Here is a 23,568-nt window from a genome sequence, read left to right as displayed (position 1 = left end):
TCACTTTTATTCAAACTCCAGTTTGACAAACCTCAATCCAAACGCACACTTATTAGTCGAAAGAAGCATATGATTATATAAAATGAGGAATGAATATTCTTACTCTTACTTTGATAATGTCATTTTTTATAAATTTATACAATAATGTAAAAAATGATGTGGAGTGACATTATAAAAAATAATAATAAAACTTTTCAATGTTTTTTACTTTTAATTGATGTTGTTAAGTGTAGTTTTTTATCGATTAATATTTTTTTAACACATTTTTTTAATTTTATTTAAAGAGGTATATAATGAGAGATCATATTTTATTATGTTAATTGAAAAAAAAAATAAAAGAATTTATTTTCATAAAAAATAAGAATAACAATATTATTTTCCTATAAAATGATACAATTTTTCATTTATATAACGCTTGTGATATCTATTTTTCTCATTGGGTTTATAACTTGTTTTCTTCCATATAAGAAAATTGAATCTAATTGGGGAACCAACAATTTGTCAGTAACTATCAATTAATAAACGGTGTTGTTAGAGAATTATTATTTTTTAACTAATAATCAATCATAAATATAGTAGATAAACAAAGATTAAGGGAAAAGGGAGATAAATTTATGAAATCATTAGGAACATGATGCACATGTTTTAGGTGAAGGTTATTATTAATAGGAGCAATGGTACCAAATCATGCAACAATGGTATGAGAATTGAATGCCTCAGTAATATGATGGTTGTTCAAAGATGAGTTATATGAAGAAAATTATGGATATTGGCAAGTCATATAGTAAGATGCACCAGAGTCTATTATCCTAAAATCTATAAGTGTAAGTATTTGATGCATTAACAGAATGAGTATGTGAGTGTTTACCAGCAGGTATGTTTAGAGAGCATGAAGCCATGAACTAGAAGGTTTAGTAAGAGTGCTAATGAGTGACCTCAAGTTTGTAAGGTCTTCTTGGCTCAGTGTAGGGATCTTGTTAGGCTTTGGAGAAGATGTAGTTCACTTTAGTTTGCTATATACAAGAAAAATATTTTCAACTCAAAAAGCAAGCGTCATTTATACTCATATCACGGAACAAGTGATGGAAAAAAAAAAAAAAAAAGATTTTCAACATGTCTTTGTTGCATTTCTAATGAGCCTTTAATGTTTTCATGTCTATAAATATAAGATCCCGAAATCCAAGAAAAATAAGAATAAGATGTCACAAAAATCGAAAGTGATCATATTCTCTGAAGTTTTTATTTCTTGTGTTCTTTCTTTACTCTTATCATCTTAAAAGAGAATCAAAATAATTTGTAATCTAGACATTTTTACTACAAATATTTGTCCATATTATATTTTGTAAAATCTTAGATAGTTTAAATATATTAGATAACACTTTTTAACAAGATTTCAGAAATTATAAAGGGATGTTCGAACTCATTCTTTTAAATTTTTTTTATAATTGATCTGGTAGTAATCTGTAGTCTTACAAAAACTTAAGAAAATAATATCTAAATTTTTAAATTTGTGTTTGATCCAATTTGAACCACTCTTAAAGTCGAGAAGGTTTGCAAAAATAATATCAAAGTTCTTAACTTGGTGTGTGACCCAGCAATCTGAACGTGACAGTATTAAAAAGATTTGAGAAAATAATATTTAAAATTTTTAGAGTTAGTGCTTGATCCAATCAGAAGCTATGTTTAATTTGAAAAAATTTAAAGAATTAATATTTAGAGAAAAGAACAAATAGGTCCCTGACCTTTTGTCCCGCGGACATTTTTGTCCCTAACCATTGAAAAATACTTTTAAATTCCTGATCTTCACAAAACTTGGACGGATCAGTCCCTGACGGAGACATTTGGACGGAGGAATTGATCCGTCCAACTTTTGTGAAGGTTAGGGACTTAAAAGTATTTTTCAATGGTCAGGGACAAAAATGTCCGCGAAACAAAATGTTAGGGACCTATTTGTCATTTTCTCTAATATTTATTTGCACACTAGTTCGAATAGTGTAAATGTAGAGTTAAGATCTTAACTAACTTAAATGATGATGACAAACATTGTGCTATTAGTTAAACACCCAATTGGATTCTGATTGTTTGAATTAAATGATGCAGGCCCAAATGATAGTAGCAGCCCAAATCAAATGGAACAAAAGAATAAAGTGTACCAAATCCACAAACAAAACCCAAATGGAAAGAAACAAAGAAATCATTTGGGCTGAAAGGAAAGTAGCTAATCCAAGCCCAAGTTATTCATCAAAGTTGAAGCAATCTAAAGCCATTGCTCACAAAGCTTTCCTCGGTCAGACTCATGAAGAAAGAGAGAAAGTTTTTTCCTGGTTCATTCACCAGAAAGGAAAGAAAGAGAAATGTAAATCATAAAAATAAATGTCTAATCGCCCTAATCAAAGCAAGCTAAGCTAAGTCAGAGGATAAAGGTGATTTATTTCTATTTGCACGCAAATTACTTTCTTCACTCCTTCTTCAAATTTCTGTAACGCCAATTTGGGATATATGGAGAAAGTGATTTCTGATAATCACTACTGTGAATAAAAGGCTCAAATTGTTTCTTGGGGACAAAGCACTATCTCAAGGATTTGGATTTGGGTTTATCACTCAATCATAAGGGTCACCCACCAAATTTGAATTATCTACATATCTTTGGATGCAAATATTTTGTCCTAAATAACAAAGAAAATCTAGATAAATTTGATCCAAAGTTATATGAATGCTAATTTGTAGGATATTCCACAACTAGCAAAGCATATAGAGTTTATCATCAAGATGCTAGAATCATTGAGGAGTGCATACATGTTACCTTTTGTGATACTAACTTGGTTCAAAATATTTTGGAAGATTGTGATACAGAAAATCAGGCTCAAGGAAAAGAAGGAGAAGCCCAAAATCAAGAGAAAAAACTTTCTGGGCCACCTAAATCTGAAACTGCTGCTGCACAAAATTCTGTAGGAGACAATTTTGTTTTGTCTCCTAAAACAGGCAAAATTTCTGAGAATACCAGTTTCTTGGATCTTTCAGAGACCGAATCAGCTCCTAAGTCCACTAGACCTCGTGAGTGGAGATTTTTAAAGAATTATCCATAGGAATTTGTCATTGGAGACGTCTCTCAAGGTGTCAAAACTCGATCCTCCACTAGAAAAGCTAATAAAGAATCAAACCTAGCTTTTCTCTCTGAAATGGAGCTACAAAACATCAAGGAAGCACTTGAGGACCCCTCTTGGATAAAGGCTATGGAGGAAGAGCTTGGTGAATTTGAAAAGAATCAAGTTTGGACACTTGTTCCAAAGCCAATTGGAAAGAAAGTGACAGGCACCAAGTGGATTTTTAGGAACAAGTTAGTTGAAGATTAAAGCATTGCTAGAAACAAAGTAAGATTAGTGGCACAAGGATACGATCAAGAGGAAGGAATAGACTTTGATGAATCCTTTGCCCCTGTTGCCCGAATGGAAGCCATAAGACTTCTTCTTGCTTATGCTGCTCATTGTGGTTTCAAATGATATCAAATAGATGTGAAATGTGTATTTTTAAATGGTGTAATAGATAGAGAAGTGTATGTAGTACAACCACCTAGTTTTGAAAATAAGGAATTTCCTAATCATGTTTTCAAACTTTCAAAAGCTCTATATGGACTAAGACAAGTACCTAGGGCTTGGTATGAAAGAACTTAGTTCTTTTCTCTTGAAAAATGGATTTCAAAGAGGTACCACCGACACTACTCTATTTATTAAAACTTCTGATGATTCTTTTATTTTAGTCCAAATTTATGTTGATGACATTATCTTTGGATAAGCTAATGAGACCCTTTGTACTGATTTTGGAAAACTCATGACAAGTGAATTTGACATGAGTATGATGTGTGAACTTAATTTCTTTCTTGGACTTCAAATAAAGCAAACTGAAAATGGTATTTTTATTCATCAAGAGAAGTATGCCAAGGAATTAGTTAAGAAATTTGGTATGGAAAATGCCAAACCCATGGAAATACCAATGCACCCTAACTCAAAGTTAGAAAAGGGTGAAACTGAGAAAGATGTGGATAAGACTAGGTACAGAGGAATGATTGGATCTCTTATGTACCTAACTTCCTCTAGACCTGATATTGTGCAAAGTATTGGAATGTGTTCAAGATTCCAATCAAAACCGAAAGAATCACATATTTCTGCAGTCAAAAGAATTATTAGATATGTTCATGGCACATCTAATTTTGGCATATAGTATCCTAAGACTAATGAGTTTTCTGTAGTTGGTTATTGTGATGCAGACTTTGCCGGAGATAGAGTGGATAGAAGAAGTACATCAGGCATATGCTGTTTTCTTGGAAAGTCCTTAAATGTCTGGTCGAGTAAGAAGCAGTCTACAGTGACATTATCCACTGCAGAGGCTGAGTATATTGCTGCCTCCTCTTGTTGTTCTCAGCTTATTTGGTTGAAAACTCAACTTGCTGATTATAAATTAAATGTTGTAAATATTTCCTTGTTGTGTGACAATATGAGTGCTATAAATATTTTCAAAAATCCAGTTTTACACTCTAGAACTAAACATATTGAGGTAAGATTTTACTCAATAAAATAATATGTTCAAAAAAAAAATATTAGTATTCAATTTGTTAAATCAGAAGATCAATTAACAGATATTTTTACCAAACCTCTAGCTGAAGACAGATTTTGCAAACTTAGGACAAATTTGGAAATTCTAAGTTATGATTCATTATTTGCACCTTGCTGATGTGTTTGTTGAAGTTTTTGTCTCTCAGTTTAGGATAAGACAATTCTAGGCAAATGAAGAACCATTATCCTGAATATTATTTGCTTGGCACAATAGCAAGTTCTGAATCTTCTGGGCCAATCTTTCAGTTCAGAGTTATTGTGGTCCAATATGTTTCCTTAAACTCTAACATCTCTGGGCCTAATGAGTGTTATATTATCTATGTGTGAATGTAAAAGATATCATTTTTTTAATTTAGTTTTGTTTTACCTAGTTTTTTTTTATAAAATCAAATCACTTTTTATGATGTCAAGTCTTTTCAAGGTCTAGTCATAGGTAATGCAGTTGCATGTTTTCAAGAAATCTCTTTTCTTGTTGCAGTTACCAAACCTCTCTCTTCATAACTTCTTTCACTATCTCTTCGTTTTCTCCCCACTACCATTAGTGCATTATTTGTTCGAAACTTTTGTTCATACCAATGAGGAAGAAAACCGTAATTCAAAAGAGTCCAAGGGCCAAAATTCTCAAACTTCCTGAAAAACATAGAACTTCTCCTCACTCAAAAGATCAGACCTTCACACCATCACCGTCTCCTCCAACCTCTGCTCCTCGCACCGATCCAATGGCACGCACCAATACTCCAAGGTATCCTTCTTCTTCCAAGCTGACGGCTCCACCCAGTGCTCCCTCTAGACCAAGCACTTCGAAGGGGAAGCATCTAGCTGCTGAGGAGCCTGCGCCTAAACCATCACGACCTAAACCAAGGTCAGCCCCTCAACATTCTCAAAGAGGTAACCCTCATCTCCCTCTCAAATCGTTTAAGGAGCCTTTCATTCTAACTACAACTCTCACCGTTTTCGATCTGCCATGAATCATGATTTCTACGAGGGTGTTGTCATTCATCGTACCATATGTCCTACTTTTCTTGCTGATTTACCAACCCTGAAAAAGAAAGGTTTTATTTTTGCTGATAATCTTCAATTTTTGGACTGGAACCATTTTTTCAAAATAAAAAAACTTGTCTACCCAGTCTTAGTTACAAAGTTTTATCCAAATATGATCTACCATGAGGGCAGCATTTACTAATATGTGAAAGGTCGTGACCTTATTTTGAATGAGGAATCCATAAGTGACGCTCTAAAATATACTGATGTTGGGGCTTGTGCTTACACCTCTGATAAATGGGATGAAGGGTTAGGTGTTTCCTATAGAGATGCTCTGGTTGTTGTATGTGAAAATATCTCTCTCATTGATGGTCTCACACCAACTCACAAAGCTCTTGGTTATCTTCAGACTCAGCTACATCGTATAGTGAACCACATTATTCTTCCTCAAAGTGGTTTTTATCAGAAGGTGTCTTTTTGTGACACTATGATTTTATATGCTATTCTCACAAAATCTGAAATTTTTTTTTGCATATTTAATGGTAAGGTATATGTTTGATTGCATAAGAAGTGAAAAAGATAAAGCTCTTCCTTATGACATGTTTTTAACCTGTATTTTTGAACATTTTGGTGTTGACCTGTCAAATGAGACATCTGAAAATAGACACTCATATCTAAAATGAGGTGGTTCAGTGAAACAGCAGAAAAAAAGACCAACTCGAACTGAAAAGGTGGTCCTTGATGATGATGATGATGATTATGAGCCAGAGGAATCTAATCTTCCATCTGCCTCGGGGACTTCAACTTCCACTGGACACAAATTGCTTCTATATGGAGTGGTGAAGAATGTGGTGCAAGAATTTGTCTCTCAGTCCAACCATCTGATTACCTTAAGCAAAGATCAGAGAAAACTGGCTGCCAAGTATGAAAACTACCTCAGAAAGTCCAGAGACAGGGTGGCAGTTCTCATGAAATTCATTGAAAACACCCTTGAGGATGATAATGTGGCCTCTGACCTTGAAGAACCTGATGATTCTGAGGGGGATGGTTCGGATGCTTAAGGATGTCTCTTCCATTGCTCTTTTCTGTTTTGTTCTTTTTGGATAATGGTCCCATGGAACAATTGTAGTTTGTTTTGCACTTTATCTTGTCTTGGATGACTGTACTCAAATTAACTACTGCTTTATTTTTCTTTTGGTTTATGTAGTTATCTGGACTTTACCTTACCAGATTGTTGCAGATTTGAAATTACTCCTGTTTTCTCCCTTGATGACAAAAGGAGGAGAAATACATTCTCTACTTTGTTTTATGTGATGATGACATGCTCTGTTTTTTTATGCTATGTTTTTTTTTGTGATATTTCTGGGAAGTGATATTTTTTTCTAATGCCCTGGTTCGGTGTTAGGCGCTACTTTGGTTTAGACCATGGTTTGGAATTCTTGTTGTATGCTCCATCCCTTGATAACCAATTGTATGTTGTACATAGTGTGTTCGCTTTGTGAATATGTGAACAGGAAACAAAAGAAGAGCACAAATTCAGGGGGAGCAATATTTAAAAAGGAAAGGGGAGCAAGTCAAAAGAAATTGATATCACTCAAAGGGAGGCGCATTATTTTTATCTAATTCCACTTATTTAATTCTATCTTTTGAAATTATGTTTGTCATCAATGGGGGGATTGTAGAGTTAAGATCTTAACTAACTTAAATAATGATGACAAACATTATGTTATTAGGTTAAACACCTAACTGGATTCTAATTGTTTGAATTAAGTGATGCATGCCCAAATGATAGTAGCAGCCCAAATCAAATAGAACAAAAGAAACAGAAGCTGTTGAAGTGTACCAAATCCACAAACAAAGCCCAAATGGAAAGAAACAAAGAAATCGCTTGGGCTGAAAGGAAAGTAGCTAATTAAAGCCCAAGTTATTCATCCAAGTTGAAGCAATCCAAAGCCATCGTTCACAAGGCTTTCCTCAGTCAGACTCATGAAGAAAGAGAGAAAGCTTTTTCCTGGTTCATTCACCAGAGAAGAAAGAAAGAGAAAGGTAAATCACAAAAGCAAATGTCTAATCGCCCTAATCAAAGTAAGCTAAGCTAAGTCTGAGGATAAAGGTGATTTATTTCCATTTGCATGAATATTACTTTCTTCACTCCTTCTTCAAATTTCTGCCACGCCAATTTGGGATATATGGAGAAAATGATTTCTGATAATCACTACTGTGAATCAAAGGCTCAAATTGTTTCTTCGGGACAAAGCACTAACTCAAGGGTTTGGATTTGGGTTTCTCACTGAACATTTTTTCTAATGCTCTGAGGTCTTCGGTCAAGCAAAAAGAACCAGCTTTGAAATCCTTAATTTAGGGGTTAAATGAAGAAAGTGAGATGAAAAACAAAGGGAGCTCAGAGTTCAAAGAGTTGACTTAGGAAAAATCTAAATGGTGACTCCAAAAAGTGGTACAAAAGAAATTTTTTTTTCTGATTTGAAAAAGGAGAGAGAATTAGAATATGAGTTTGTTTGAGAGCTTCCTTGTGAAGAGTTTCAATGTTTTGGACAGTGTTTCTAAGCTAAAGGAATATTCTGCCAAGATGAAGAGCTTTATCAGAGATAGCTAAATCCGGTTCAACTTATAGCAACAAAGGCTGTTATGCATTGATCTCCGTTATATTTTTCAATCTTGTATCTCAGTTTCAATGTATATCTTTCTGTATTGTATTTGAGAGGTAAAAGGCTGAGAGAGAGACATTGAGAAAAAGCCCAAGAGTAAAAAAGGTTGAGTAAAACACTTGAGAGAAAAGCCAAGAGTAAATCCTGATTTTCTTTGGTAGTAATTTTCTATCTTGTGTCTTGTACTAGTAAGGTACCCCTTGTTAAGTTGGGTAAGCACTTAGTGTAAAGAGTTAGGTATTAGCATAACTAAGTCAAGTTTAGGAAGAAACTTGTGTGTCCAAATAGGATTGTGTGAATCCTAAAAAATTGGTGTATGTAATAATTTGACTATAGTGAAAATTTCACCACTGTTGTGGTGAAGACTGGATGTAGGTTGTATTGTACAAGACAACTGAACCAGGATACATGACTATGTCCAGTGACGGATCTAGAAAATTTTGATAGTGGGGCAATATATATAATATAATAATAATTTTTATAATAAAAATATTATGTGTACATAAAAATCAGCTATCAAAATATTCATTAATTATTATATATTTGTATATAAATATATGTATTGTTTAATTTATTTTTAATGTGTATTTTTTATTTCATGATTAGTCTTTAAAATGTACATATAACATGATTATTCTTTAAAATATCTAATTTACAAATTAAAACACTAAAATAATAATTTAAATAATAACACATAATTTAGAATTTTATTATTTAGGTTTTATATTTTAAAAAATTGAGTAATCTTTTTCTTAACAATACAATCGAAATATCTCTTTTTATATAGAATAATATTACACATTCAAATTTTTTTTGTTAAACAAACCCAACCAAATTAATTTAAGATAACAAAAATCAATTATGACTAGCATTATTCTACGTCTTATTGTTTAAATTGGTTAGACTTAATTTATAAAAAGACTTGAACACACACACACTTAGAAATTAACTTCTCACACAATTAGAAGTCAACTCTTATTGAGATTCATAGTTGAAAATTTTCTTTCAATTAATGCAGTTGTTACGAAAAAAATTAAAACTAATATAAAAAAGATAAATAATACTCTTCTGAGTCCATTTCTAAAAAAAAAAAAAGCATAAATTTCATTTAAATTGAGAATTGATCATTCTAATAACTTCTAATATGAAATTTTTAACTTGATTATGAAGTACCAAAAATTGAATAAAAAATTATTGTGGGTCAAATTTAATAATTTAGTTGGGGCAAATAAATATTATTATCATATACTACTAAAAAAAATTTCAAATTGTAGTGGGGCGCTTGCCCGCACAATCACACACGTACATCCGTCCTTGACTGTGTCAACTTCTTCCTTTCTCTTACTGTTCTATTTTCTAATATTTATCAGACAAAACGAAATTATCTCTTAAATTTTTTGCTTCATAATTCAAATAGAAATCAAGTTTCAAGTTGGGTAACAAAGGCTAAATCAATTAAAGTAAAAGAAGGCCATAGATTCAATCCCCATTCTCTAAGCCTTTTATAACCTTCAGTAACTTTTAAGATTTCTTGAGAATTAGATGTAGCCATTTTAACTAAATTAGTATATTTATTTTATGTTAAACTGTTAATCTTCTAAACTATATCTTTCTTTATTTTCAAGTAATTATTTAGCGTTTTGTTTAAAAACTATTTCATCACACTTTTCTAAAATCTTCTATATATTTTAGAAGAGTAAATAGCCATTTTGACACTCGAAATTTTTTTTTTATCAAAATGGACCCTAACATTTGTTTTTGATAAAATAAACCCCCAAAAAATAGGTACTGTTTGACAAAATGACTTTGACGTTAACTCTTCACTCTGGATGTTAACGGAGATATGTAACATGTTAAGTACTTACCTAGAGGGTTAAATGTGAAATTACAATATTGTTCTTTTTTAGATGGGAGATTATTAAGCTTAAAATTCCTATTTCACTCCTTTACATTCCAGTTGACCTCCATTCATCTGACAAGGAATCATTATTATTGTATTTAGCACATATTCAGAAAATACATATTCATTTTAGATACAATTTTAGCATTCAGCACACCCAAAAATAGCATTCTCTACTACTAATTTTTACTATCATACAGCAACAACACTACCACTACTTAAATAATGAGAACATGTTCATAAATATAACTAAAGCTACTCCAATTACAAGCACCAACAACAAAGTCTCTATCCTCCTCATGTGCTCTTCAATCACAGATGACCTCATAGCTATGTACCTTATAATCTCTCATTGTCCAAACTTTTCATCTTTTTGCTCCTTCCAATATTCAGTTTAATTTTCTTAACCTCTTCTTCCACTTCATCAACCCAAACAAAATACTGACATCCCATTCTCAATTTCTACCAAAATAGGAAGGAAAAAGAGAAAGATTCAACAAATAAGAAGAATCACAAGCTCTATTTGAATGGGTTTCATTCAAAATGACGTACTTGCCAAGAAGGATAGTGAAAAAACCAACGTCCAGGGTTGGTCCGAGTATTCAATTTTAGCATCCCCGCCTTCTAACGGCATAAGCAGGTTCCATCAAATAGTTTTTTCCTTCTTTTGGTGTAGACCTCATAGTTGTTCTCGCAGATAGAAACGTTGTTCTCTATCAATAAAGATTTTTTATTTATTTTTGCTCCACCACCTACTGAATTTGGGATTTATGATTTTCTTCAGGTTAAAATGTAGATCAACTCCACATATATTACTCTAACCTTTTAGATAAGCACTTAACGTGTCACCTAAACATCTCCATTAATGTTCAAAGTGAAAAATTAATATTGAGGCCATTTTGTCAAATGATACATATTTTTTGGAGTTTATTTTATTAAAAATAAATATTGGGGTCCATTTTGATAGAAGCAGAATTTTTCGAATGCCAAAATGACTATTTACTCATTTTAAAAACCTTTTTGCAATTGATCCAAATTTTGTTAAGATCTGAGAGGCTGATTTATAAAAAACTAATAACTACGCATAAACTGTTTTAAAGGAACTTTAAAAAAGCTTTTGAATTTTCGCTAACATATTGTACTACTCACAAATCTAAATAGTTGATGATCTTTTTTATCCGAACCTATAGAACCGACCTGACGTTATACCTCGTAATGACCACGTCCAACAAATAGAACACGTTATACTAGGTCAAAATCAGGCCACTTAGTCCTAGTAGAAATATCCGAGCTTTAGCTCGGATATAAGGCCAAGAATCTCGGACCAACTAATATACCTCTTCAACATAAATAGCACTACACGGATAGCCTAAGGAGAACACACAAAACACTATACTAGTAATCAGCATTATTATTTTCTTGATCACGAACTGACTTAAGTATTGGAGTCTTTTTTGCAGGTGCTCCACATTGCTCGGACGAGGAAGGAATTCACAGCGTAGACACTTGGAGAAGGACGTCAACAGTGCTCCTCCCACTGTCGCCGACCTATACCTCGGAGCCAAGTCTGGGACAGGAACATTTGGTGCCCATCGTGGGCCTGAGTTATTTCGATTTTAACCCCACATATATTTCGCTCTACATTCTCTCTGCAGGATTATGGCCGAAGAAGTCATATATGCAACTCCTCCTCCTACTAACGATGAGTTAGTAGCTATGAATGCTACCCTCTTGGCAGAGGTCAGAAGAATGGCCGACCTCCTAGAAGCAGCTAACAACGGAAAGTCCAACACAGAGGACCCTAAAAGCGCGACCTCAAACAGAGCACGACCTCTGGATTCAAGCTCCCAGGAGGTCACCCCACCTAAAGAAAAGCTGATGATGGACAACCCCTTCTCGGAGAAGATTGTCGGCTTCCAAATGCCAAAAAATTTCGTTTTGCCCACAAGGATTAAACTATACGAAGGGTTCAGAGATCCCCGTGTACACATCAAGAAGTTCGAATCTATGATGTTCTTTAACAGTGCCTCTGATCCTATACTCTACCTTTCTTTTCTAACTTATTTAGATGGTTCTGCTTTAATTTGGTTTTCTAAAATTCCTGCAGGTTCGATCTCTTACTTTGAAGACTTAGCAAGGTCTTTCATAGACTATTTTGCGGCTTCGAGAATATACGTGCACGGATCCGATTATCTCAGCACTATCAAACAAGGTCCGCAGGAGAGTCTGAAGGACTACATAACGAGGTTCGCCAAAGCAACCATGGAAATCCCATACCTCGATCCGAAAGTACATCTACACGCATTAAAAAGCGGCCTCTTCCTGGGGAAGTTCCAAGAGACCATTGCTGTGACCAAGCCAAAAACGCTAGATGAATTTCGAGAAAAGGCAGCAGGTTAGATGGAGATCGAAGAACTCCGAGAGGCTCGACGAATGGAGAAGCCACATTTCTACCAAGACGAAGAAAGATAATCTAGGTCTCACACCAGCAAGGAGCCTAAGAAACCCTTCAAACTTGCTCCAAAGTTTGACTCTTACACCAAGTTCAACACCAAAAGGGAAGACATAATCAAAGAGATCCTTCATAACAAACTCATAAAGCCGCCAAGCAAGGCAGGTACATACCAAGACCAAAGGTATGTAGACAAAACAAAGCACCGCGCATTCCATCAGAAGTTTGGCCATACCACAGATGAATGTGTGGTAGCTAAAAACCTGCTAGAAAGGCTGGCACGACAAGGACTATTGGACAAATACGTCAGTAGCCGGATGCCAAAAGACCGATCAACCTCGGAAGAGGCAGAACATCAGAAGGCAAATGACGAAAAAGATCAGAGGCAGAATAATCAACCACCAAAGAAAATGATCAATTACATCTCAGGAGGGTTTGCATGCGGCGGAGAAACAAGCTCAGCCAGAAAAAGAAGCTACTGAACTATGTTAAAACTACAAGGCGAGACACCATCTGAAGTACATACACCCTGAGTTCCTAATATCACATTCACAAGCAGGGATTTCGAGACCAAAACTCCAAACCTTGATGATCCTATGGTCATTTCGGTAGCAACAGGAGACCTCCTAATCCAGAAGGTCCTGTTGGACCCGGAGAACAGTGTCGACGTGATGTTCTTATCTACCTTTAAAAAGATGCAACTAAACAAAAAGGTGCTACAACCATCTTCCAACGATTTAGTCGGATTCTCTGGGGAAAGAGTCCCCGTAACAGGTTATATTGGGTGAGGACTACCTTAGGGGAATATCCTCACTCAAAAACATTGGACATCCAATATTTAATAGTCGACTATTTTAGTCCTTATAATATTATCTTAGGGAGACCATTTTTAAATGCCTTTAGAGCCATAGTCTCCACTATTCACTTGTGCATCAAGTTTTGTTCACAAGAAGGGGCCATAACAACAGTACATTCGGATAGGAAAGAAGCAAGGCAATGTTACAATGCAGGACTAAAAACGAAACAAGCATCAACAGCGAGAATAAACTCGGTATACAATACCAATGACATACCAGAGCTTGCCGAACTCGATCCTTGGATCAATCATGAACAACGACCTACCACGGTAGATGACCTAAACAAGGTAAGCCTATCAAATGATAAAAGTCAATACACTAACATCGGTTCTGCTTTACCTGCAGCATATGTGAAGCAGATAACAAATTTGCTCCAGAAAAATGCCGATCTATTTGCTTGGACCCCGACCGATATGCCAGGGATACATCCAGAAGTCATATGTCACAGATTAGCCTTGGACCCTAAAGCTCGGCTGGTCAAGCAAAATAAAAGACAACTAGGCAAGGAAAGAACCGAAGCAGCAATCAAGGAAACACAAAAATTACTAAGTGCAGGTTTCATCTGAGAAATACGTTTCACGTAGTTGTTAGCAAATGTCATAATGGTAAAAAAGAATTCGGGAAAATGGAGAATGTGTGTAGACTTCACAGATCTTAATCGGGCTTGCCCAAAGGACTCATACCCCTTGCCATGCATTGATAAGCTCGTCGACAACACTTCTGGTTATCAGATATTAAGCTTCATGGACGCATATTCAGGCTACAACCAGATACTAATGCACCCTTCGGATGAGAAAAAACGGCTTTCATAACCGACCATGGGAACTTTTGCTACAAAGTCATGCCTTTTGGCCTTAAAAACGCTGGCGCAACCTATCAACGACTGATGGATAAGATTTTTTAGAAACAGATCGGCAAGAATATGGAAGTATACGTGGATGATATGGTCATCAAGTCAAGTACCGAGGAAAACCACTTATCTGACCTCAAAGAAGTCTTTGATCAATTAAGAAAATACAATATGCGACTCAACCTTGAAAAGTGTGCCTTTAGGGTCCAAGGGAGAAGTTTTTTGGGATCATGCTAACCTAAAGGGGAATAGAGGCGAACCTTGACAAATGCAAAGTAGTCTTAGAAATGAAGTCACCATCAACTATCAAGGAAGTACAACAACTTACAAGAAGGTTAGCAGCCCTGTCAAGGTTCTTGCAGCTAATGGCAGCAAGATCAAATCACTTCTTCAACATATTGCGAAAGTCAAACAAGTTCAAGTGGTCGAACGAATGCGAGACAGCATTTGCCGAATTCAAACAAATCCTATCATCTCCTCCAATCCTAACAAAACCAAAGGCCGGTAACCTACTCTACCTATATCTTTTAGTTTTTGCTAATTCCATTTCATCTGTCCTTGTAACAGAAACAGGTCGAGAACAGAACCCAGTGTACTTTGTCAGCAAGATCCTACAGAATACAAAAACACGATATCCGATCATTGAAAAGCTGGCCTGTGCTCTAGTAGTCACTGCTCGACGTCTAAGGCACTATTTCCAAAGTCACAAGATCATCGTATGGACAAACCAACCATTGCGACAAGTGTTGACGAAGTCCGACCTCGCAGGAAGACTGACCAAATGGTCTATTGAGTTGTCTGAACATGATCTAGAATACCAAACTCGGGGTTCATTAAAATCCCAAACACTAGCCAACTTCGTGGCAGAACTGACCTCAACTGTAGATGTACACCCAGAATGGGAGCTGTATGTCGACGGTGCATCAAATGAAGACGGCGGTGGAGCCAGAATAGTCATCAGGAATAAGGAGGGAATCTCAACCGAGTAGTCAATAAAATACATGTTTCCAGTCAGCAACAATCAATTCGAATACGAAGCACTCCTAGCTGGCCTACGCCTCACTAAGGAGTGTGGAATACAACACATCAAGATCTATTGCGATTTCCTGCTAGTAGTTCAACAGGTAAATGACGTATTCCAGGTACGCGAACCTTCATTAGAATAATACTATACACAGGTCAAACATTTAGTTCAACAATTCAAAAATTTTCAAATAATACACATCAATAGAAACGAGAATCATAGAGCCGATGTATTATCTAAATTATCTACATCAAGAAAAGCAGGGGTACAGTCTAATTTGTCACAAATAACATTGGAACAACCTAGTATATGTAACAACTTTGTTATGAGTTTGTCACAGGTGGAAGATTGGAGAACCCCTTACATCAAATTTTTGAAACATGGAATAATACCACAGATAGAAAGAAACCCTAAGCTCTTTCAGAGGAGAGCAAGTTTCTTCACCATTCTTGGGGACAACCTTTACAGAAGAGGATTCTTCCGACCCTTGCTCAAATGCCTGGGAGACGAAGACGCCACCCTAGCAATGACGGAGGCACATGAAGGAATTTGTGGCACACATATAGGAGGCCGAAGCCTTGCAACAAAGATACTGAGAGCAGGGTGCTATTGGCCATCACTTAAAAAAGAGTGCTCGGATAAGGTCCGAAGATGTGACAATTGCCAGAAATGCACAACAATCATCCACAACCCAGCCGAGATGTTACACACCTCAGAGGTCGGATGGGTGTTCCATAGATGGGGGGCTTGATATACTCGGCCCCTTTCCAATTTTAGAGTTAGGTAAAATTTTTACTAGTAGCAATTGTCTACTTTACAAAGTGGATAGAAGCCCAACCACTAGCAAAAATAACATCGGACAAGCTAAAAAGTTTCATTTGGAAATATATTATATGCCGATATGGATTACCTATGGATATTGTAACTGATAATGGCAGGCAATTCACTGATAGGAAAATAGCTTCTTTTTCACAAAATCTAAATATAAAGCACCATTTTTCGTCGATCGAGTACCCACAAACCAATAGGCTCGCTGAAGCAGCTAACAATGTCATTTTGCAGGCTTTAAAGAAAAAAGTAACATTCGCAAAAGGACAATGGGCCGAGCTAATACCAGAGATACTTTGGGGATACAATACCACACCACAAAGCTCAACCAACGAAACACCTTTCAAACTAATGTTCGGGTCAGACGCCATGATCGCAGTAGAGATATCTCAGGGATCAATTAGAACAAACCATTTTGATGAGGACACAAATGACCAAGCAAGTAAAGCCGAACTGGACATACTGGATGAAGTACGAGAAGAGGCAAGGATAAGACATGAAGCAATGCAGCTCATAATCCAACGCAAATATAATAAGAAGGTCAAACCTCCACTGCTACAACAAGGAGACCTCGTCCTCAGACGCCTCGAAGACGTCCAAAAACCACCAGGGCAGGGCAAGCTCACTGCCAACTGGGAAGAACCCATCCGAGTTACAAAGGTGTGCGGCCGAGGTGCATACTCATTACAAACCCTAGACGGAGTTGACTTACCAAATACTTGGAACATTTCTTCATTGCTTTTGTATCATACTTAAACATTTGTAACATTTTGAAGTTCGGAAGGTACTCTTTTTCCTACCACCGAAGTTTTTTCCCAAAAATAAAAAAAAAGGTTTTACTCGGGGAGGTTTTAACGAGGCCAATCACTTTAAAATCAATCAAACATCATTCAAGTCTATCAAAACAACATTCTTTTCAAGTTGTATATTCTATCAGAACAAAACACTCTATAGCAAAAATAGATATGCATTCATAATAAATAGCAAGGCATATTGCATACAAAGTCATAATCGTTGTCCACAAAATACAAAACGAATAATTTAAAGATCTTATGTCTACGGCTGCCAAAAACAAGGCAAACATTCATTTGTCATTAACATTGACATTCTCATCCTGGGCTTCATCCCCAGGTTCATCATCGACTAATTTTCCCCCAACGACTATTTTCATGACATCAAACTGATTAACATCAAATTCAGGAGCAAAGACGGACACCTGACTCACTGCTCGGTCAAAACGGCAGCAAACATTTCTAAACCACCGTCCTTTAGCTCCTGAATCCGAGCAGTAAGCTTCCCTTTCTCCAAATCAGATTCCTTTGACTGCTCTTGAAGGGATCGAATTTGGTCTTGCAAGCTTCCAACCTCATTCTCCAAATCCTTCATCTTTTTAGTCAAATCCATGATAACCCCATCTCTCTCAGGAAGCGATTTTTCAAGAAGCTTAACTCTTTCAGCATCCTTCTTTTCCTGAACACCTAAAAGCTCGGTATTGTGACCAACACAAACCAGCCCCGTAGCAATAACCTATCAAAATTTACTGTAAATACCAACATTTTTCCAAGCAGAATGAAAAACAAAAACAAACATAGACTCACCTGCATATACTGCCCAACAACCTCTTTGCCAACATCCTTGAAAAATTGCACATCATGAGGATTATGACCGACCCTATCAAAAAGATCAGAAAAGGGAAACCAATCACTTCATACGGATTCCGAACTACCACCAGCAGCAAAGCCGTGCAATGGTAATTGACTTTTAACACTACTCCTAACCCCGGAGCCAGCAGTAACATCAAAACCAGAGAGGATCTCAAGCGACTCCTCTGGCTCAGGACTCTTCCTCTTCTCTCTATGGGGATGCGCACTTGACTGGGCAGCGTCAGCATTAGTTTCTTTCACAACCTTGCTTGCAGAAAGATCCTTTTCCTCCTTTTTCTTCTCCAAGAATAACCTCATCTTAGCTGAAGACAAGCTCAGAATTCTCCCACCTAGAACAAACAAGAAACATAGAAGCCTCCTCAGTATAAAAGAAAAACAAAATAGGGCAGATCCTATAAAAACAATTACCAATATATTTACCCAACCCATTAGAACCACTCTCAAGCTTAAGAAACTCGGCAATGGACAACAATTTGCCAGAGGAAAAACACTTGATGAGGTACTCCAAAATAAAATCATCCTCTTCAGATCTCTCCAAGGCTTCAAGAACCTGCATGGGCTTAGGACAACAATAGAGAGGAAACTTCTCACCGAGCTCTTCATCAAGGAAAAAGGGATATTCCGTCTCAAAAGACCGAATTTTTACAAACATCTCTTTAAAGCTTTTGAAAGAAGATTTAAACAAGGAAAACAAAGAGCACCCTGGATAACTACTCAAGTTTCTCCAGAGGCCCTTACGAACCCCTTTTAATTGAAAAAGTGAGAAAAACAGGTGCAAAGATGGCGTATGATTCAAGAATGTCATCGGAATCTCAAAACCACGAAGAAAAGTCCAAGAGTTGAGATGAAGTTGAGAAGGAGCACAGTTCAACTGTGTCAGAACCATGCATTCAAATTCTATGAATGGAAGTTTGAAGTTCAACTCAGAAAATAAACAGGTGTAAGCATAAAAATAGGCCCAATCACCCCTCTTCTCACAAACCCTCTCTTCCCCGTTACAAGCCATAAGTTCAACACCACAACCAGAACCCTTACGAACCCAGTCAGAAGCATTAAGAGAAGCTAGCATTTTTGGGTTCTGAAAAAGTGAGGCGCGACACTTAACGTCCACATGAACCCATTGATAGAGAGAATCACGATGGTTCGGAATTTTAGCAGAACAATTTTTTCGTTGATAGCATAGTCCAAACCAACAAATAATCCTCCCAATCAAAGTTCAGTTCTTTCAAATACAAAATATATAACCGAGAGTAATGAAACCTCGGGTCGTTCTCCCTTGGGATGCAATTGAAGTGTCACGCTTTTGGTTGTGAGGACGAAAAGGGATTTTTGAAATTAAAGAACTAAAGATTAAAAGAACTAAGAAATCAAAGAACTAAGAAATGATCAAAATTGATATCAATGCAAGTAAAAAGGAAAACAAGATCAAAACCTAGTGAAAATGCTAAGATATGTATAAAAGAGCCTTGACTTGGGAATGAGGATCCAAGGAGTCCTATCATCGTCATAACCACAACTATGGCAATTATGATGAATCAATCTCACTTCGTCTACATCTAACATCGAGGAGTAAATCAAGCAAGCATAATTGACCTTAATCCATAAGTCCTAACTAACTTACCAAATTAATTGGTAAAAAGCTAGCGTCAATGAAAACAAGAGTCAACTAACTATCCGAGAATTGCCACTAAATGTCGTACATTATGACTCTAGTATCCTAGGAACTCAAATCCCAAGCCAAGGTATGAAAATCTACTCAAAATTACCAAGTGGCATTTTCACAAACACTTGGTGGGTATAAAATCAAAACATAGGAAATTGCAAAGGAAAATAGGAAAATATAACCAACTATTCACAATATCAACAATAAACATCCAAACAAGCATAAATGAAGCATAAAACACTAAATTCATCAATCAAAACTTCAAGAAACTCAAAATTGCATATATAGACAAAGTAACTTGAACCATAAGAAAAAGCAAAAGTGATGTAATTAAAGAGAAGATTAAGAGTACTTACAAAAGATGAGTAAAATCCAAAAATCAAAGCTTGCTATAAAATACTACAATGGAGATGGAAATGAAATCCTAGGAGAGAATTCTCTACACTACTCCTACTCTTAATTAACTATCCTAAAAAATGTAAAAATGAGGCCTCCTAATCTAATGCCTTCATATGGCTTCAATTCCCCTTGACATAGCACTTCCCATTCAGCATAAAGGCTCCCAAAACTGGGCCAAAGGCCCCCAAAATCGCGGATCACGTATTTCATTAATGAAACCACGTGCAGGGACCTGTGCGTATGCACAGAGGATTGTGCGCACGCACGCATACTGATTTCCTTCTTGTGCGTACGCACACTTGCTTGTGTGCACGCACACTTGATTGTGTATATTTTTCCTTGTTCTCTTCATGTGTTCTCCCTTGTACATGCTTTCTTCCACTTTTGGCTATCCATTCTTGCCTCTATGACCTGAAATCACTCAACAAACATGTCATGGCATCAAATGGAATAAAAATGGAATTAAAATGATTAATTTAAGCACAAAAACGGATGTTTTCACATTTAAGTCTAATTTAGGGATCAAACACAAAAGTATGCTATTTTGGTGCTTAAGTGTGAGTTTATGTGATGAAATCCATTCAATCAAGCTAAAATATATCGTCAAATATGGACTCATCAATTCTCCCACACTTAAACAATAGTATGTCCTCATGCTAAACCAAACAAGGAGAATAATCAAAGGGGTAACCAACTTATTGAATACAATTATCTATATGCATGCAAGTATACTATATGCTATATCTATCTATCTATCTATCTATCTATCTATCTATCTATCTATCTATCTATAGTTTCTATTGAATCGGTGAAAACAAACAATCAAATTTCCAAGCAAGAGTATAGACATATAGGGGCTAAGCAAAGAAGTAGTTCAATGCAATCAAAATCTAGAGAATTGATTCAACTCATCTAAATGAAGCAACTTACAAGAATATGCTAAGAAAGGTGGAGACATAGAATTGAGTGATTGAACCCTCACTAGGTGTGTATACACTCTCATCACTTGGTATTTAGGTTTTAATCACTCAAGTCTCCTCTAATCATGTTTTCAAGGATTTGCTTTTTATCTAACAATCGACAACTATGTGATGCATGAATGCAATTATCATGAGGCAGGGTTATAATGGGATTAGGGTTTAGGTGGGATAGATATGGCTAAGTGGACTAAATTGAATTGAATCCTTGATTAGTTTAAGTTTCCAACTCAACCTTTATCAACCCAATAACAAAAATATGCAATCCTAACCTTCCATAATCTCACTTTACACACATTCATGTATGCTCTTTCATTCACATCACATATGCATTCCTTATTCATTTTTCTTTTCTTTGGGGCAACCTTTGACCCCTTCTTGATTTGAATTTTTTTTCAATCAAGATAAATGCATATGGTTTAATAGTTCATACATGAATGCACCCATTTTTCAAAATTTTTAATGAAGATCCAAAATAGAAATTTTCTCTACCAATGCTTCCCAAAATTCTCTCATACTTAAATGAAACACACTTTTTAAGCTAAGCTGATCAAGGATACAATCCAAGATAAATCATGGTTTTTCGCTTAGGGTTATAATGTGGTGATATTACAAACAATGGGGTCAATTAAGGCTTAAAAGGGGTTAACAAAGGTAGATGCAAGGGTAAGTCTATATGGGTTAGTAAGCTATACAAAGATGGCCTCAATCATGCTCAATGCATTCAAACATCAATCATCGGAAATAAAGAATCAAGCAAAACCAAAATTACAATCATAGAAGGAGATATAGCACACTATGAACAAAATTGTGGTTAGAATATGTAACCACTCAATATAAGCTTAAAAACTCACAAGGTATTTTGTTCTATTTCTCTTCTATGCTCCATAAAAATCATTCAAGCAAGTTTAAAAAAATAATTTTCCAAATCAATTCAATAGAACGCCATAAAAATAAAATTCTTGAAAATCTTTGTTGTTTTTCACCAAAATTATTTCCTATATGTATGTATATTGTGATGGATGCAAATTCTTCAAAATTTCATAGTTCTTTCCTAATTTTCAACAACCAAAAACTAACATGAACAATTAGGATCAAAATTGAGCTAGGCATATGCTATTCACATCATCCAATTACAACCAATATCTATACTATATACTAAGTAAAATAAAGTGCAATATATATATATATAAACCATAATGAAAATGCAATACTAAGGATAAACTAAAAGTGAACTAACATATATACAAATGATCAAAATAAAAGTATGTAGCATAAGACAAAGTACTAAAAGTATCCACAAAATCATAATAAAGTTCAAAAATAAACTAAATAAAGAGTGTTCGGAAGAGAATGTTTACAACCAAAAAATCATAGATCCTCTCCCACACTTAAATGGTGCACGGTCCTCCGTACCCAAAAATCGGACCGGGGGGTGGTCAACTCTGAGAAGCTCCACCGTTTGGCGATGGTGGGTGCTGTAGTCACTGATACGATGATTGCACGGGTCGGCTCTGGAATGGTCTCAGCTGCTGGCTCCTGGATAGCCTGGTCAGCTGCCTCTCCAGCTCTCTCAATTGCTGGCTCCTCTACTGTCTGCTCCTCTGCCGTTGGCTCAGTCTCAGGCTCGGGCTCGGGCTCTGGCTCTGGCTCTGGTGTAGCTACCGGAGGTGGACCAGGATCTCTACCATCAAGCTTGGCTGCCAATCACTGAAATCAGCACTCATTGCGGCGCTCAGTGCGGTGTATGGCCTGAAGAATGTCCTAGGCCAACTCATAGGGTGTCCGAGGAGTAGGTGCAGGTGCTGAAGGTGGTGGTGGAGCTGATGATGATGGCGGCTCTGTAGTCTTCCTCCTCTTCTGTGGTGGCCCATCATACTCTTTGTATGGCAGAAATAGCTTGGTGCTCATATAGACAGACGTCCGGTCTGTCGGATGCCTCTCCACCCCAGATAAGCTGGCCAAACGGGTGATCATCGATGGAAAGGGGATGTTGTACTTCTGCTGTTGATTCACCTTCCACATCAATCTCTGATAAAGGGAAGAACATAGATCCTCTTCCCCTCCAGAATGACCCAAAGTAATACTGCCACACGAACCCGAATGTGCGTAGCATGCGTGCTCGGCAAGATATAATCGGCGATGATCTGCTGCCAGATCCTCACCTCAGGATGGAGATGAGCACATGCAATGCTTTGCGGAACCGCGTTCTCACCTCTGCTGTATTCCCAACGGACCTCAGGCAGCCCAATCCTCTTCCAGAACCGCGTTCAAGGAAAGCTTGCCCGTAGTCAAGTCCGCCACTATCTTAGGGTAAGCATCGCGGCCCGGAGGAATATGCGGAATCTGCAAGAGGGCTTCTAAAGCATGGTCGGAGGTGTCTAAGGTGACACCCCTCAGAAAAATAGTGGTGGCCTCTCTCTTCAGCAGATTTTCGTAGAATTCCTTGACCATGTTTTCATTGATCTCCACATGGTCGAATTCTACGAACTTCCACTGGTAGAAATCGAGTTTGTTATGTATAACTTCCGCATACTTCTCCGATACACTAAGCTTCCTCTCATAGTGGAAGGCCTTCTTTTCCAACTTTTTATATTGTTCATGGGCTTCCTCAATGATAAAAGTGTCCGGCTGGGTGCTCGGACGTGCAAGAGGAGGAGCCAAAGGGTTGGCTTTCTCCATGCCCTTGCGACGCAT

General features: G+C 36.5%; 1 pseudogene; it reads right to left on the bottom strand.

The window, feature by feature from the left end:
- Nucleotides 1-22,744: 22,744 nt before the first annotated feature.
- Nucleotides 22,745-23,568, bottom strand: LOC148562959 (uncharacterized; annotated as a pseudogene).

This window comes from Arachis ipaensis, chromosome B6, assembly GCF_059453495.1.
Source record: "Arachis ipaensis isolate K30076 ecotype BB chromosome B6, ASM5945349v1, whole genome shotgun sequence".
NCBI lineage: Eukaryota > Viridiplantae > Streptophyta > Magnoliopsida > Fabales > Fabaceae > Arachis > Arachis ipaensis.
Note: the sequence above shows the minus strand (reverse complement) of the source record. Positions and strands in the feature narration are given on the sequence as shown.